The sequence below is a fragment of the Megascapheus bottae genome, chromosome 8 (assembly GCF_031878675.1).
Source record: "Megascapheus bottae isolate mThoBot1 chromosome 8, mThoBot2.hap1, whole genome shotgun sequence".
Lineage (NCBI taxonomy): Eukaryota > Metazoa > Chordata > Mammalia > Rodentia > Geomyidae > Megascapheus > Megascapheus bottae.
Window position 1 is genome coordinate 18,525,033 of NC_143516.1, and position 18,270 is coordinate 18,543,302.

At 39.0% G+C, this 18,270-nt stretch overlaps 1 protein-coding gene across 7 annotated transcripts in view; it reads left to right on the forward strand.

Moving 5' to 3' along the window:
- The window catches only part of Nhsl1 (NHS like 1), a 212,845-nt gene that overhangs the window by 141,137 nt on the left and 53,438 nt on the right, over positions 1-18,270 (forward strand). The window lies entirely within an intron of this gene.

An 18,270-nucleotide genomic window follows, 5' to 3' on the forward strand; every position in this document is an offset into this window, starting at 1 on the left:
CAAAAGGCCTTTTTCTCCTATTAACTCTTCCTTTTCCCTTTGTCCACCACCTCTGCAATCAATCATTCAATTGCCAGTGCCAGCACACAGGGGCGCTATTGAAAAAGTTTCCTGCATTCATGAATATACATTAGGTGAACATAGCCATACTGTGTGTGAAAGTTTTTGTTTAGTTATTCACAAGCTGTGGCTTCAGGGAAATTTTCATAGAGGTTAAAGAAACACACACACACACACACACACACACACACACACACACACACATTCTTGGCACTGTGAAACAATTACATCTAACTTCTCCAGATTCTTTTCTGACCTCACCCATTTCTGTGAATGTCCCATGCTGTTGTATTGTCTATTTTACCCTGCACCTGGGTTGGCATTGCACAGTGTGAATGGTGAGGATCCCAGGACCTTCCAGAAGCACCCGAAAAGGATATACATATGAAATAAAATCCCTTAAACATGTTTCAGTGTGGAAACTGTGGATGCTAGAGCTTGAATAGGTGCAGGTCAAGCATATCTTAGGAAAGCATTGCTCTGGAGAATGGAAGAGAGCCCATATCTAGATTGGGCAGTGGAGACAAGTTCTAGAAATGTCCTTTGATCCCTGTGGGAATTTTGTGAATCCCATCCCTCCCCCCACTTCCATTTGCATAGACCTGAGAAGAATTTGCAGGCGACCACTGAAAGCGCCCTGTGATGTTTTTAGGACACTACGCATTGGAGTTCTCTCTGAATGAAGCATTCACGTTGCCATTCAACACATCTCATTTGGGGTGCATTCTAAGTCAGATTATACAAAAAGCTATTTGTGGCATCCAGCAGCTGCAAAAAGAAGAGGCTGGGTTTTTTTTTTTTTTGGTTTTTTTTTGGCGGGGTTTGGGGGGGGGGGGCATGGAATGGACAGTGTAAGACAGTTCCAGTAAAACCAGAGTTCAGAATGTAGGGAGAGTTATCCTGTTGAAGAAGAGATGCAGTTGCGTTGACTAACAGAGAGAAAGACAAGTTCTCAAGAAGTGAATTTTATCCCATTTCAACATGGGGCATCTTGCTGGTGTACACCGAGTGTGGCTATTCTGGGATCGCTTTTGACCATGAATGTAATATATTGTCTGCAGTCTGTGGCTGATTCCTCTCTTCAGTGGGGTACTGTGGGTAAGTATGTCTGTTTCTTCAGAAAACAGCTCTAACAATTACATTCCAGTAAAATTAAAGACCACTGTGCATAAATGGGAAGGCCACATTTGAAGCCACTTTTGATAGCCTAAATGGGCATTTAATTAAGCTTGGTTTGCAAATAAAAGTTGACTGTGGCAGCTTTATTTAAACTTTTTTCCCCCCCCATTGCTGGGATTTATGGACAAGTGTTCTGCCTCTGAGCTTGTCCCAGGTACACCACAAAATATTGCTTCATTTGCTAAAATATGAATAAAATCCATTATTTTCTGTTATTTATCAACTAATAGTTTAGATACCTTGCTGAATGCAAACAGATAGATGCTTCAGATAAGCTGATAAAACTGAATCAGTGTGACTCTTCTGAGAGCTGTTACAGAATACCACAGAAAATTGGGGGAATATTCTGTCATCCTGAGATCTTTTTGTTTTTTTTCTCCCCAAATATCTTACTTCCTTTTTATTCTGGTTCAAGGATTGATTGCTGTGTGTGCACTGTTGATCAGATTCTTAGTGGTTTTTGTGGTTGTTGTTTGCTCTTCATCTTTTTTCACCAGTGAATAGCTAGATACAAAAGCGCAACTCTATATCCCAGTACTCTGGAGACTCAGGCAGGAGATTCTCAAGGCCATACAAAGGCAAGAAAAGCAGGAGCCTGAATGATAAATTATACACCTCTATCTTTATCATTCCATGCTTCATGTTTTTGGGTTTAGGTTCATAATATTGTTCATACACAAGGAGGCTTCAAACTTTCCTTTTTTTTTTTTTTAAGATAAAGTGTGAACAAAATTCCACTTAATCTATTTTTTTCTGTATTTTGTTTTCTTCCTCCACAATACAGATGGGTCAACCATCTCATTTGCAAATTCAGTGGCTATTAACCAGTATTAAAATTATTGTTTTGATTACCATCACAGGTTCTGGGCAGGCCTAATTAGGTGGGCTCTGTAATCAATATGTTATAACCTTCCCCCCTCCCTTCCATCTGTGCCTGATTGCTCTCTTACTGGGAATGCCAGCCAGCATGGAGTATGGTGTTGGTATGAGGTCAGAGATCTTCATTGTGAAATCCTTGCTGTAGAATTAGATTGCTAGAGTTTAAAGATATCAAACAGTAGCTCTCCATTCAATAATTAATGTTTTTACCATTGCTACATAATCTCATTTGTTATTTACTTACTGAAAATACTGTGATCATTCTGAAGTATGAAGTAAAATTAAGGAAAGAGTATGAAAAAATCCAGTTTATAGGAAGGTTTTATTGACCTAAATAGCCCTTGACTGGCTGGATTTAATGAACAAAGGTCTAATGGTCTGGATAAATTCCAAATATCCCTTCATGCCGGGGTGACCTTTGCCCTCCTGTGTCAACACTAGAGTAACTATACTCATCTTAATACAGAGCCATAGCTTCTCTCATCCACAAATGCTGCCGCCTCTGTTTAGTACTTTAGGAAAATATAAGTTAAAAGCATAACAAAATCAAATATAAACCAGATTAACAATTCTCCTATCCTAGGTTAATCTTTACCATGACTAGAAAACCCAGTACAGTTGGAGATTTAAATCCAGTCATTGCTGTCAGTTCCTCAGCCCATGAAAATGGCCGTGTTAATTTGTCTCATCATCGTTTCACATGTGAACCAGCTGTTCCCTGAAGCAGCTGATTGCAACAGTTTATGAATTGTAGCATGCATCTTAACCAGATATGAAATAAAACAAGAAGTAACATGAAATGGAGAAGATAAAACCTTATCATAGTTATTATTCAAATAATCAGAACATAGCTCCACCTCGATTACTAACTATATAGTTAGCTATAGAAGGTAGAGAGGACTCTTAGTATGCTTGAGGCTCTGGATTTGATAACCAGCACCACAAAAAGAAAACTAGGCATTTCCCCTTTCTGTAAGTATTTGTGCTTATGGGTTATTAGCTGGGAAGTTTAGGCAATAATGAAGCTGATTTTCCTTCTACTTTTGAAAGCATGATTTCACAATCATCTTCTCAAATGAAAACTACATTATATATCTCTTGGTTTTATATTTATGTGGTAGATCTCCTTTTCTTTAGCCCTTATTATTCTATCAAATGCAGATGCTTGCCTACTGATTGAGAAATATTTGGTTATAGCTCAGGAGAACTTCCTTAACCCCAGCTTCCTTGCAGATGCTAAGATAGTTTATGGATATTCACAAAATTTTATGGAGATACAGTAACACCAAAAACTCATGGCATGGGTTCTTTTTCTGGTGGAAGAAGACAAGTATATTCTTAAAGACTATGTTAAGTAGGGGGCTTTCCAAGATTTGTGACAGCAGCATTTCTTTTACCTGAGCCACAGTGTTTGTCCCCTGTAGGTGGCGACCTTCTACTTTATTTTGTCTTCTGATCTCCACCCCGTCCTCCATTTTTTTTCCCCTACATAGAAAACTTTTCTACAGATCCCTTATAGTTCGGAAATCTAGTCAGCCAAATGGGTCTTTAATGTTACCCAATTTAAAATTTTCAAGAGTGCTCAGAGCATTTTAGCTAATTGTATGACTCTAAATTGGAACTCAAGAATCATTACTTATACATTGCCTTTTTATTCTACAGTGAGTTTTTCCCCCTAAAAATTTTTAAAAGAAGAGTTTTACCCATTTTTCTTATACATTTAATATTCATTTCCTTTCAGTTATTTTTGTTATAAGCATATAACTATATTAAAATTAAATAGCACAGAAAGTGTATTTTAGTTTTCAAGTGATTGGAAATTATTCTCTTCTCCAAGATATAACCCTATATAATGTCCATTCTGAGAGTAAATTGAGCTGGTTTTACAGTTGAGCTCACTGATATATAGCTCTATTCACATACATTATTTCTGTCCTGAAATAAGCCCTTGTACACCTAATATAGGATTTGTAGGATAAATTACATGAATCAGTACTAATTAGGTGGATGGATCAGAGCTATACAGTGTCATGAAGAATAATTGATTCAAGCATGCAAGGCTTAGAGTTAATGAAAATTTTCACTCTCCTTGTGCAAGATAGGCAGTTCACTCTTGAGGAAGTTATCCTCGGAATAAAATGATTTTTTTTTTTAAATTAAGAGTTCTTAAGCTATCTCAAGGAATGCTTCTTAAAGAAGATTAATATTTGAATTACAACTTGAAAATGAATAGAGCCAGGCCACGTCAGAGATCAAGCATCGGCGGGGATTAAGACAGAGGCAGACATGAGTGTGGCTTTTCTACTCCATTGCCCCTTCCCAACGTAGGCAGCAGGATGCCTGATGCATTCGGAAATGGAGCCCAAGCTGGGCATCTCAGGCTGAAACAAGAAGAGCTCACATTTTTTTTATTAAAGAAATTATTAACATTGATTTTTACATCATATTTCAAATGCCATGTAAACAAACAAGTGTTCAAGAAGGGAATCTCTATATACAATCACTGGCAGTTTTTAGAACATAATCAAAATTAGGCTAAAGGTTTGTATATCATAGATACATATTTATGAAATAAAACATTATAGAGTCTATGTAGTGGTTTGTTTGTTTGTTTGTTTGTTTTGCCAATCCTGGGCTAGGCTCAGGGCCTGAGCACTGTCCCTGGATTTTCTCAAGACTAGGGCTCTACCACTTGAGCCACAGCACCACTTCTGGCTTTTTGCTATGTATGTGGTACCGAGGAATCGAACCCAGGTCTTCATGCACGCTAGGCAAGCACTCTACCACTAGGCCAAACTCCCGGCCCCGAGTCTATGTAGTTTTTATGTCTCTGTAGATGTGTTTATATTTCTAATACCATGTCCATGGCATTGGGTATGCAAATATTGAGTCCTCACTCTTGTACTGTTTGGATCTAATAGCCACATATTAAGGGAACCATGCGACTTCTGTTCCTTTGTTCTTGACTTGTCTCACTCAACATGATTTGCTCTAGAGGAGCTCACATTTTATGTTAACCTGGCAAATAAATCAAGACTTTGTCTAAAAAACAAAACAAAAAACAAACAAAAAACAAAAAAACAAAGCCCGAGTGAGCGGAGGAGACCACTCAGTCAATAAAACCAAGCCAAACCACTCAGTCAATCAAACCAAGCCAAACCTGTAGTGTAAGTTGGAGAATTAGCTCAGATGATGTGAACTAACGTTGTTATCTTCTGTAGGTTATTTGTGAAGTGACAGAGTGGACTTTTCCTTAGGATTCTCTTTACTCTTTTTTTTGTGTGTGTGACATTGAAAGCTCCCTTTTTAAAATTTTCTATGCTATATCTGTATTCGCCCACCATCATCTTTCTTTTGTCAGCCTTAGTCCTATTCTCCTTAGAGGACAGTTCCATCATCCCACCTCTGCTCGAGAGGCTTTGTATCCTTCCTTCCCTACAGGTACTGCTGAACTCTCAATGCTGGTGCAGCCCGGTTTCTTTTGTGTTTTGAACTTTGGATGCAGATTTCTATTTTTCATAGCATGTTTTCTGTCTGCCTTGCTTTTCATTTGTTCCACAATTGTCACATGAATGTTGGGGCTTGACTCAACAGCCACAGTGATAGCAGACGTTTTGAAATGGGCTGAGCAGATGGTAGCTGTGGTATTGGATTAAATTATTAACTAGGATCCACAGAATAAGCCTTTAGCTTCAGCACATGGAGACTGAAAGGTATTTTATCGCATCAAAATGAACTGGCAGAGTGGGCACCAGATCAAGTTCCTTCTAAAGAACTGACACGCTATCGTCTCTGAAGGCTTCCCTTTGTGCCTCCAGCCAGCCTTTCCCCATTATTATAGAGATTTCCATTTGTCTTGCTCAATATGGCATGCAACTTGTCATTAAAAATTAATTCAGAAGCAGAAGGAAGATCAAATCATTATACCAATGAAGTTCTAGAATGTTGGTGATTTTTTAATGTACCTTAATGAAATAACATGATTAGTAGGAGAGCTAAAATAATTCCTCATCAGGCACATGATTTTATGTTGTCAAGTGTCTCTGCAATATCTAAACATTAGCGATAAGTAAATGATGTTAACTTTTAGCATTTTCTATAATCTCTTACTATTAAGCATGCACCTTTTAATTTATTTTATTGGTCCAGAATGTTGGTGGATGTTCCTGAAGCTTCCATCAAGCCTGAAAAGCATAAGTGTGCCTAAAAGATTTAAAGTATTTTAGCCATACATAAAGATGAGTAGATCTGAATTAGTTATGTATAGTCTTCTATTTTAGATGTTAAACTTGATTGTTAAAAATAACCTAAAACAGATTAACAAGCAGTAATGGTACCACTTATAGATAAGTAGGCTGAGGAGTATTTTTGTAAGGAGCTCAAATTCTAAGAAATATTTGATCAGATCTTTAATATGTCTGATTTCTGTCTCTTTCTTTCCTGACTTCAACAACCACAGTGATCTTGATTATTTATTTCATTTTCAGCTGATATAGGATTCACAGTGGGTATGTGCATAATATGACACATGCCTCAGATTTTCATGTAACTCTTGTTGGTACAATAGTTGATGATTCTTCTTTTTAAGTCAGTGTTGGTTGCTTAACAGTGTTTACATTTTGGGATTCAAAATAAAGACTCAATGCTCCACTGGTTTACATTTCCAAGTTGCTTGTAGCCATGTGAAAATGCAGATGGGTAGGAGGGGAGGTAGTGGGTTGGGGGCTACTGGCAGAAGTTCTACAGTTTTCATAGCTCTGCTCTTAACATCCTTTTAGACTTCAGAAGATAATCTGAAATCTGTTGCCACAAAGCTTGTGACACTTTTACTCAATTGTTAAAAAAAATCGTTTATTTCCTTTTTAGAAGTACTTAGAATTGAATCCAGACAGCACTCTGGCCTACCCTTGGCCTATATATTTTTTTTCACTTTATACCTCAAATACAAATGATTCTTCAAGCATATTAAAAGGTTTAAGATTTTTCATTTTAAATTTTTTTGAAATACCTGTGCATACACACACACACACACACACACAGTGGGACCCAGTTCTGAACACAAATTCATTTATACTTCATACATACAATATTCATATAGATTGAAAGTAACTTGACAAAGTATCTTTTTTTTTTTTTTTTTCTTTTTTTGCCAGTCCCGGGCTTGAGCTCAGGGCCTGAGCACTGTCCTTGGACTTTCTCAAGGCTAGAGCTCTATCACTTGAGCCTCAGCACCACTTCCGGCTTTTTTCTATATATGTGGTACTGAGGAATCGAACCCGGGTCTTCATGCATGCTAGGCAAGCACTTTAACCACTAGGCCAAACTCCCGGCCCCTTGACAAAGTATCTTTTGTGCACCTGTCTTTTGACCTTAACCCACTTCACAAGGTCAGGTGTAGAATTTCCTATTTGTGACATTCTACGAGATGCTCAAAAACTTCAGATTTTGATTTTGGGTATTAGTTCAGCCTGGATTGTTGCACCCTTGATGACAAAGTTCTACAGGTTTGCCAAGTCCCAGCCACTTTCCAGGGGCTCCATACCGTGTGTGCAGATCTACACGTCCCATGGCTATATCCTCCTGGTTGGCATCCTTCCTTTCCAAGAGACTTCACACCTCTGTTCAGTAGTACCTGTTCTTTTCTTAAAATTTCTCCAGGAATCTCATGGTTTTCTTGGACTCATTGCACTATCATTTTAATTTTTTGGGGGGTGGGCGGGAAGGTTTCCTCAGTGACTGTGGACTTGCTAAGGTCATTGAGCTGAGCCCAGGGTCTTGTACATGCTAAACAAGTGTTGTTCACAGAACCTCATTCCTGGCCCTGGGTTTTTCAGACCGATATTACTATGTAGCCTGGGACTTAACTATATAATCTAGAGTGGCCTGGAACTCTGTCTAACTGCCTCAGCCTTCCAAGTGTTAGATAAATAGCTGTACATCACTATGCCTATCTCAGTAGGCTATGTTTAAGTCATTTTTAACCTGGATACCTAACATAAACAGTTAATAAGTTCTCTTTTCAAAATTGCTCAATGACTGAACGTGAATATACATTTGTAGCTAAAAGTGTCAGCTTATGTATTACTTTGCAAAAGAATCCTATTTTCCATGCTGGTAGACTGTTTTTCTACTTATAGGGAATGATTAAATGGTCCTAGAGGTAATCAGATAATACCAGGAGCAATTTCATTGTTGAGACAGAGTCTGTGTTACCCAGGCTGGCTTTGAACTTGAATCTTGGGTACAAGTGATGCTCTGAGTAGCAGAAACAAGAGACATTTACCACTATAATTGTACTAAGAGAAAATATTTTAGTGTAATGATGATTATTAATATGAAAGAGTATGCAAAAAGCTGGAGCTTTATCAATAAATATGGATACAAATATTATAGAACAGGGCCGGGAGTGTAGCCTAGTAAAAGAATGCTTGCCTAGTGTGCATTAAGTCCTGGGTTCCATTCCTCGGTACAACATACATAGAGAAAGCCAGAAGTGGTGCTGTGGCTCAAGTGGAGGTAAGAGTGTTAGCCTTGAGGAAAGCACCAGGACTGGCTAAATAAATAAGTAAAGCAAGCAAGCCAGGTGTGGTGGCTCATGCCTGTAATCCTATATGTTTTCTTATTTATTTCTATTTTCTATTTAATTTATTTTTTTGCTAGTCCTGGGCTTGAGCTCAGGGTCTGAGCACTGTCCTTGGGCTTTCTTCAAGGCTAGTGCTCTACCACTTGAGCCACAGCACCCCTAACAGCTTTTTCTATATATGTGGTACCAAGGAACCGAACCTGGGTCTTCGTGCATGCTAGGCAAACACTCTACCACTAGGCCAAACTCCCAGCCCTTCTTATTTATTTTTAATAGAGATTAATTTTCCTTGTGTTGTTAAAAACAAATAAAAAGTAGACTCTGATAGATTGATAGAAATAAGAAAGTTCCTGATAAACAGTTTGAGGGAAAAGTAAGTTAATATAGATGAGGTTGAACCAGGCGCTGGTGGCTTACAACTATCATCCTAGCTACTCAGGGCTGATATCTGAGGATCACGGTTCAAAGCCAGCCTGGGCAAGAAAGTCCATGAGATTCTTACTTCTAGTTAGCCACCAGAGAACTGGAAGTGGCGCTGTGGCTGAAAATGGTAGAGTACTAGCCTTGAGATGAGGAGTTCAGCGACACACCCAGGCCTGGAGTTCAGGTCTCTTGACTCCCCCCACCCCCAAATATAGATAGATAGAAGATAGGTAGGTAGGTAGGTAGATAGATAGATGTTGAACTTGAGGTAGGATGCAGTTTGTATACAGGAGGAACTGAAGGAATGAAGTTTGTATGTGATTTTTGAAGAACAGTTGCATGTTAGTGTTGTGTTACAACTTCGCCACAGAAATTTGAATTTCATATAATTTCCATGTTATGAAATATTACCTTTTTATTTTTCTCTCACCCATTTAAAAGTAGACTCTGTGGATTTGGCCCAAGAGCTATCATTATTTGCCAACTTTTGCCTTATAGTCACAAAATCATTTAAGTTTCATGGAGCAATAAATAAAATGTAATTTAAAGACTAGATTTTAAAAAGGTGGCTCATGCCTATAATCCTAGCTACTCAGGAGGCTGAGACCTGAGGATCAAGGTTCAAAGCCAGCCCAGGCACAAAAGGACCTGAGACTCTTATCTCCAGTTAACCTCTAGAAAATGGGAAGTGGGGCTAGGCTCATGGGTAGGGCAGTAGCTTTGAGCTGAAGAGCTCAGGGACAGTGCCTAGGCCAAATTCAAGCCCCATGACCACAAAATAAATAAATAAATAAATAAATAGATAGATAGATAGATAGATAGATAGATAGTCTCTTATTTATTTATTTATTTGTACTAAGGCTTGAACTCAGGGCCTAGACCCTGCCCTTGTGCTTTCTCAAGGCTAATGTTCTACTACTTGAGCCTTAACACCACTGCTGGCTTTTTGTGTGTATGCAATACCAAGGAATTGAACCCAAGGCTTTGTGCATGTTAGGCAAGCACTCTACCACTAGGCCACACTCCTGAACCCTGTCTCTTTTATTTATGGTGTTGAATCAGATAAGGCCTATAAATGATAGTCAGGTGCTCTACCACTGAGTCCAGCCCTAAAGACTAGATATAGCTCGGTCAGAGATTGCTAGAATCTGAAGAAAAGCAATCAGAAGTGAGGAAAAGAATAATCATAATATGGGATCCTTGAAGAAGAGCTTTAGATTTGGGTTTATTAGAAGAATGATTGAAAAGATAAAAAGATGAGGAGAGAGAAAAAGACCATTGGTGTTGCTTAGCACTTCTCTGGTGCCCTTCGAGCTTATTGGATTTTAAGAGCTGGGAAAGATAATGTGTGTGTAGAGACCCAAGGCAGTGCACTGAGAAGTCAGTCTTTGGGTTGGTAACTTTATTGGAGAGCAGTGGAGAGATGGCTGACAGTGTCAGCTGATTTCTTTCCATGAAAGCATGGCTGGTTATGAATCTTAAGGTTGATCAGTAAAGTTTTAGGCTTTCTTTCATGCATTTATTAAACACACATGCTTACTATAGAGCATGTTGTTCAAAGACTTCATGAATAGTAAGTAATGCTTCAAGTTGTCTCAGTAACCTTGTGGTAGAGATACTGTTATCACCTCCACTTTCCAGCTGAACCTGTTGACCAGTGGCCTGGGCTGGGGCATGGCTTCAGAGTGGAGATCTTCGCTATTTATTATATGCAGTCAAGTTTCCCAGGTCAGGGGTATTAGGATATTTCTTCTCTTCTATTATTGTTATGTTGCTGACAAAAATTGAAAAAGGAAGTAGTATGCAATCACATATGTCCGGTTGAAAGCAGGAAAACTACTACTTAAAAATACAGGATTCTTCCTTAAGTAAACCATGCCAGGAAGGCATACAAGTTACATGATAAACACACTCCCTTGTTCTTATGCTAATACAAAGGATAGAAAGTAAGAAATGGCAACATATTGGTTGAAACTTTGCAACAGTAAGCTTTCAAAACACAACTGAAAATGTAGCATAGTTAATAAGTATGATAATGTATATGGTTTATTACTGCATCCTTAGACTTTACATAGAGGACGAAATGCCTAGACGCAGGACTGGACACATACTTCCTGTCCCTAGATGTACCAAACCTGGAGTGCAAACAGACGGTAGCATTGTCTACCACTCTGTTGACTACTTAACCATCACACTCAGTCTTAAGTGGAAAAAGAAATTGTTCTATGAATGACTCTTACAATTGCTCATTTTCTAATGGGGAAAAGAGCATGTTTCTAAACATGAATGAGAAAATGAGAGCCAGTGAGATTTATTATGCAGTTTTATTTTATTGCCATACTTCCTTCCTGTGTTTGCTCATATCTGCCTATTTCGATAATGACTACTCAGACTTATATTTAACACAGTAAGACCTAACCAGCACTAGCCTATTCTGCTCGTGTGTGTGTGTGTGTGTGTGTGTGTATGTATGTATAAATGTAATATATGTGATGTGGCCTTTAGTATGGCCTGGTTTGTGGTCAGTTGGATAAATGCCCAGGAGTGGAATTGCTGAGCCATAGGGAAGCTCTGTGTCTAGACTTTCTAGGAACTTCCATACTGCTTCCAGAATGGTTGAACCAAGTTTACATTCCCACCAACTGTGTAAATACCTTTCTAACTGGGATGAGATGGAATCTCAAGGTTGTTTTGGTTTGCATTTGTTTTGTGGCCAGAAGGCTGAGCATTTCTTCGTATGTCTCTTTAAGTATTTGTGTGTGTGTATGTGTGTGTGTGTGTGTGTGTGTGTGCGCACGCACCCATAGGTATGTGTGCTAGTTTTATGGCTTGAACTCAGGGCCTTGACACTGTCCTTGGATCCTTTTTGCTCAAGGCTAGCACTCTGCCACTTGAGTCACAGCACCACTTCTGGCTTTTTCTGTGTATGCCATACCAATCAAACCACTAGGTGATTGCATTCTACCACTAGACCTTGCTCCTGGCCCTGTAAGTCTTTATTTAGCCCATTGATTAATTGGGTTGTGTCTTTGAGGATTTGTTTTTGGAGGATTTAATTTTTTGAGGTCTAAACATATTTTAGATATGAGACAGTTGTCTGATGCATAGCTAGTAAAGGTCTCGAATTCTGTGGGTTTTCTATTTGTCTTCCTAGCTATGTCCTTTGCCATGCAGAAACTCTTTAGCTTGGTGCAGTCCATTTATCTTGCCTTTTTCTTTGCTCTGTTGTGATTCTGAATCTTTACTTAGGAAGTTTTGAACTGTGCCATAGAGTCCTAGTGTTTCCCCTATTCCTTCCTGTAATATTTTCGTGGTGTTTGGTCTTACATTAAGGTCTTTGATCCACATAGAATTGAGTTTAATACAGGATGATATGTAAAGATCTAACTTATTCTGCCAGCACCATTTGTTGAAGAGGCTATTTTCTTCCATCCTATGTTTTTGGCTCCCTTATCAAATATTAGGTGGCTATAAGTTTGTGGGTTCATTCTAGTCTTCTATTCCACTAGTCCTTGGGCCCATTCTTGTACCAAGTACCAAGCTGTTTTTATTACTGTGATTTTGTGTTTGAAGTTTTGTATTGCTATTCCTCCATCCAGCACTGTTCTTCCTGCTAAGGACTGTTTTTGCTATTCAGGGTCGTCTACTGTTCCATATGAATTTTTGGATTGCGTCCTCTGTATTACTGAAGATATTGGGTATTGATAGGTATCGTATTGAATTTATAAATAGCTTTGGACAGTATTGCCATTTTCACAATGTTATTTGCCCATTTCACTCACACTATCTAATATCCCATAAACTTACAATTTATTGCCAAATAATGTAAGCTCCCTAGGTCATGATCTTACCTGTTTTGGCTCAGTAATGTGTTCCTACTGAATGAAAGAGTAGCATTTAGTAGGTGTTCAACATTTACCTCTTTTTTTTTTTTTTGGTCCAGTCCTGGGCCTTGAACTCAGGGCCTGAGTGCTGTCCTTGGGCTTTCTCAAGGCGAGCTCTACCACTTGAACCACAGCACCACTTCTGGCTTTTATCTATGTATGTGGTATACCGAGGAACCAAACCTGGGTCTTCATGCATACTAGGTAGGCACTCTACCACTAGGCCCAATTCCCAGCTGTGCATTTACCTTTTTAATAAACACATTCTTACTGCCTACTATTGTTGTGTAAGTTAAAAAGCTGTTTGCTGTGCTAAAGAGCATATTCAGGGTTTGTTTTTTTCAACAGAGCAGTTTGTTTTCAGTTGGAAATGTGTGCATGGCAGCACTTAACTTGAAGCTGGTGGATTGTGAATAGGATATTGCTGCCCAGAACTCTACCTGTCTCTAACTCAGTGAGCTGAGTGAGGTCACTCTTGCTGATAAATTTGTTTTCCCAAGAGGAACTTTGCTCATGGTTTAAGGCAGCTATATAATCTGATTTATAGTCTTATTTGTTACTGATTTGCTATCTAACAATGTAATTACTTTGAAGTAATATGATGGAAAGGATGAAAGAGTCCAAGTCGGAAATTCATGATCATATGTATACTAATATGTGTGCATATTCTTTTTCATATGTTCATTTGCTTTTGTTTTAAAAAAAAATAGGGTTAAGGTACTAAAAAACGATTTGAGAAGTCATCCTCCCAAAGCTGTCCCTAGAGGGAGCCCCTTATATAAATTCTATTCTTTGACTAAAAGCCTTTGTTATAAACTAAATGTTTTGAATTAGTGGATTATTACATTTTTCCATACAGTTACAAGTCTGGCCCAAAGCTATGAAATAAGAGGGCCTCTAAATTGTTTCAGAAAGTGCTTTGCCATGAAGTGAAGCTGGATTGAGATGTGAGAGCTTTTCCTTTGTCTTCTTTCAAATTTTCTGACTTGTATTCTTTGTGATTTTTTTTTTTTTTGCTCCTGTTCCTTTCCTCCTGGAATTTATTTTTCCAGTGCTTACTTATACACCATTTCTGATTTGTCCATCAGTATTTGTCTTTCCCTAGTTCTCTGTGGGCAATGGGATTAAGGCAAAGGATCCAGATCTCAGAAGAATATATTTAAGTTTTGAAGATTACCTAAGTAATGTTTATTAGAGACTGCCACATGGAAGAGCTGTTGTGAAATTGTTAAAACGAGGTGCTTAGGGTGGTAATTACATTCAAAGTAAAAGTTGAAGTGATTAGGGCTACTTTACTTAATATTTTATTTTGAGTGGGGCAGTAGTATTCTTTGTGTTTCCTTTGGTTTTCTTTAAATAGAGTTGTGGCAGCTTGATGCAAGTGGACTTCACTTTGGTTGGCACAGGGCTGATTTCTAATCTCTGGCAAAGAGTAAGGGGACTGGAGCCTTCATTTGCATAAAAATACAACCAAGTCATCACTTTCAACTCAGAGTTTCTGAAGTTTTACTACTTAGAAACATTCCTTTGGTGTGGAGGCAGAGCCTGGGGGTGTGGTCAGGAAACAATGGTCTGGTTCTTTTTGTTTCCCCCCACCCTGTACGGGTTCTCACATCCTATATATCCAGAATTAACAAGAGTCCAAGAAGCAACATGGAATTCCTGTCCGACTAGTTGGCTCCTGTAAAAAGGTCTGAATGTTCACAGTGCCCTGCTTAGAATGGGGAACACATTTTTTTCATCTTGACTTCTGTAGAGGAAACTGCAGTATTTTCGTGCACTCCAGAGAGGAGAAGCTTGTGATTTGTGAAGAGAAAAATGGAATGAATGAGCACTGAGGCTGAAAGCCTAATGTGGCACTCATGCAAATGAGGGCGGTGATTGGCTTTCTCTTTCCCAGCCTGTTGCCACTGGCTGCTCTAAGCCTTAAAGATTAGGTTTCAGTGGGAGTTTTTCAGGTTCAAGGATTGTTAATGGTTCGCAATCGCCTGACAATAAACTCCACCTTAGAGTTACTGTATAGCTCCAGCCAGTGTCCACGGATACAAGACCAAAAGGAAGTTAAGAGAAAGAGTGCACCTTGCCACCTGCCACCTGGATGGAGCTTTTAATGTGACATAAATTTCTAAATCCTTATGTAGCTGTGCTAGAAATGGTGGTGTTCATTAATGCAAAGATTAAGTCCTTCATTAAACTTTTTAAGAAGAAAAGTAAGTAGCTCCTTTTCTTCCCCACCCCTTTGTGTGTGTGTGTAAATATGTGTGTGTATTCCTTCTGTTTCCCTTTATTGTACCATTTAGAGTGACCGGCTTAGTGTGTAGAACAGTGTAATTAGCTTGAATAAAACTTCCTGGTCTGCCTACTCTGTTGTAGAAATACTTCAAACTTGTAACTCTAGAAAAGTATTTATTATGTGTTGTTAGCATGTCTTCTTTATTTATGGTTGGGATTTAAAGTGACTTCACTTTTGTATTTCTCCAAAGCAGTCCTTAAAGGAAAGGGGGTAAAAGTCCATTTTGTGCTGATTTTGTTTGCTTTGATATATATATAGTGTGTAGTTTCTTATTCTCTGTACAGTGTGTCATTTCTTATTCTGCAGCCATGGTATAGCAATGTGCCACTTACTTTTGGTGGAAAGGACACCCCAGAGCTTCTCTGGGGAACTCTCTGTTATATGGATTTAAGAGCCAGAGGACAGACTGTCTGGATTAATGAGTGATTGTTGTGAAATACTGAGCTTTTTTGTATAGCTTGGTTGTATTCTTTCTTTGGGTTTAAATTTTGTTAATCTAGGCACTCTTTCATTCCATTAAGGATATAATTTTTTTTTTTTTTTTTGCCAGTCCTGGGGTCTGAATTCAAGGCCTGAGTGCTGCCCTTGGGCTTTCTCAAGGCTAGAGCTCTACTGCTTGAGCCACAGCACCCCTTCTGGCTTTCTTTTTCTTTTTCTTTTTTTTTAAATATATGTGATACTGAGGAACCCAACCTGGGTCTTTGTGCATGCTCGGCAAGCATTCTACCACTAGTCCATACTCCCAGCCCTAGGATATAATTTTTAACAGTGACATGGCTTTGTTTTTATGTGCTTATTGGTTTAGTTTATCTTAGTTCAGTTTTTGGATCAGTGACTTAACCTTGGCTAAATGTGTGCAGGAGTAGGCTCTCTGACAAATGGAGCATTGGAGAGGGCAACAAAGAACAGCACTCTGAACTCACTTTCTGTGTCTCTTTAGCTCCAAGGCTGTCTTTAGAAGGACTGATAAGAATCTGCCCTGGCAAGAGTGAGTTCCACTCGGGAAGAGACAACTTCTCTTTCAGAGGAACCATTTGGTGACTGCGTAGGGCTGATGGTGTGATTACCCGGGCTCAGATGCCATTACTTGGATTTGATTTGTACTTGTCAAAGAAGGGACATTATTCCTAAAACATTATAATGAACTCTAGTTGTGCTTGGGGGAGGGGGCCCAGAAGTACCCAGGAGTATTTCGGCAGTATGCTACACTCTTTGATCCATACCTGAAAATTCAGTTAGGTCATCTGAATTTTTGTATATTAAAGTTGATGTCAGTAAGCACCATGGAAAACACTTGTTCAGCAGGAAAGTATGTGGAATAGTAGCTGCTGAGTTTCTTTGTTGTTTTTACAAATATTACAATTAGGACACAGGGCATTTCTGTTTTGGTTACTTGTATTGTTTTAAATGCAGTCCTGGGACTTGAACTCAGGGCTGGGGCACTGTCCCAGAGCTTCTTTTGCTCAAGGCTAGCATCCAACCACTTGAGCACAGTGCCACATCCACCCTTTTCTGTTTATATGATACTAAGAAATGGAAACCGGGGTCTCTTGCATGCTAGGCATATACTCTACTTCTAGTCCACATTCCCAACCCCAGCATTTGTTTTCAACTTACTGTCTATTTCTCTATCTTTTTGTTCCTTTTTAGCAATTTATGGAGGTTGAATCCTTTCAGAAATCTTTTCAGAGTCATAGGAGTTTAACAGGTAGAAGTGAAAGGAAGCATGGTTTATGAGGCAGGTGATAGGAATGGAGCAAGAGAGGACTAACAAAGGCACTGGTCCTTTCTTATATTAGTCCTAGGAACTGAGCTATGGGATATGTGTAGTTCATTTTAAACATGCTTAAATAGATGGAACAGTTCATGCATTCCTTTTCATTTTACTTTGAGAACACATCATAAAACCGAGTTCCCAGATACATGTTCTGTGAGGAAAAGGGCATTTGCAGTGAAGACTGAAGACTTGCCTCTGACTCGCACTTTTAATACCTGCTGCAATTTCAGGAGCTGTGACTGTCCCCTTAAAGAAAGGCCTAGAGCCTAGGTTGTATATTGTGTTTCCCTTGCCTGAGTTATGTGGCAGATATATAGAAAGTATTAACAAGTTGCTGATGAATTTGGATGTGCTGTGCTTTATTTTAGGCCCTACTTAAACTACAGCTTAGGTGTGTTTTCAAGAAAAATGAAATAAAGAGATCCCAAGTTAGGGGAAGATTAAAGGATTGTTTTAGATTTGTTCCTTTGTCTCAGGATTATGGGTTATTTTCTTCTCTGATGCTTTGGACTCCTGTGTGTGTGTGTGTGTGTGTGTGTGTGTGTGTGTGTGTGTGTGTGTGTGTGTGTGTGTTTGTCGTGGGACTTGAACTCTGTGCCTAGGCATTGGTCCCTGAGCTCTTCAACCCAAGGCTACCGCCCTACCCCTTGAGCCACAGTGCTACTTCTGGTTTTCTAGTGGTTAATTGAAGATAAGAGTCTCATAGACTTTAGTGCCCTGACTGGCTTTGAACCATGATCCTCAGATCTCAGCCTCCTGAGTGGCTAGGATTACAGGCATGAGCCACAGTGCTTAACTGCTTTGGACTTTTTCATGTTAGGAAAATTGCATTCAATTGGATTGTGTTGGAAAACCTTAATTGCATTACAATCATTTATTTATTGTTTGTTTTTGTGCTGGTACTTGGGCTTGAAATCAGGCCCTCAGGATTTATCTTATTACTTTTCCCTTCTCTTCCCCCCCCCCCCCAAAAAAAAAGACAGGCACTCCAATACTTGGGTCACATTTCCACTTCTAACTTTTTGCTGGTTAATTGGAGATAAGACTTTTCCTGTCTGGCTTGGCTTCAAACTGTCCTCTAGCCTTCTGAGTAGCTAAGAATGCAAGTGTCAGCCACCAGCACCAGCTTGTGATTTTTTAAGAGCATTTTTAATATAAAAGTATCTCATGAAAGCAAGAAAGGGGAGAAAAT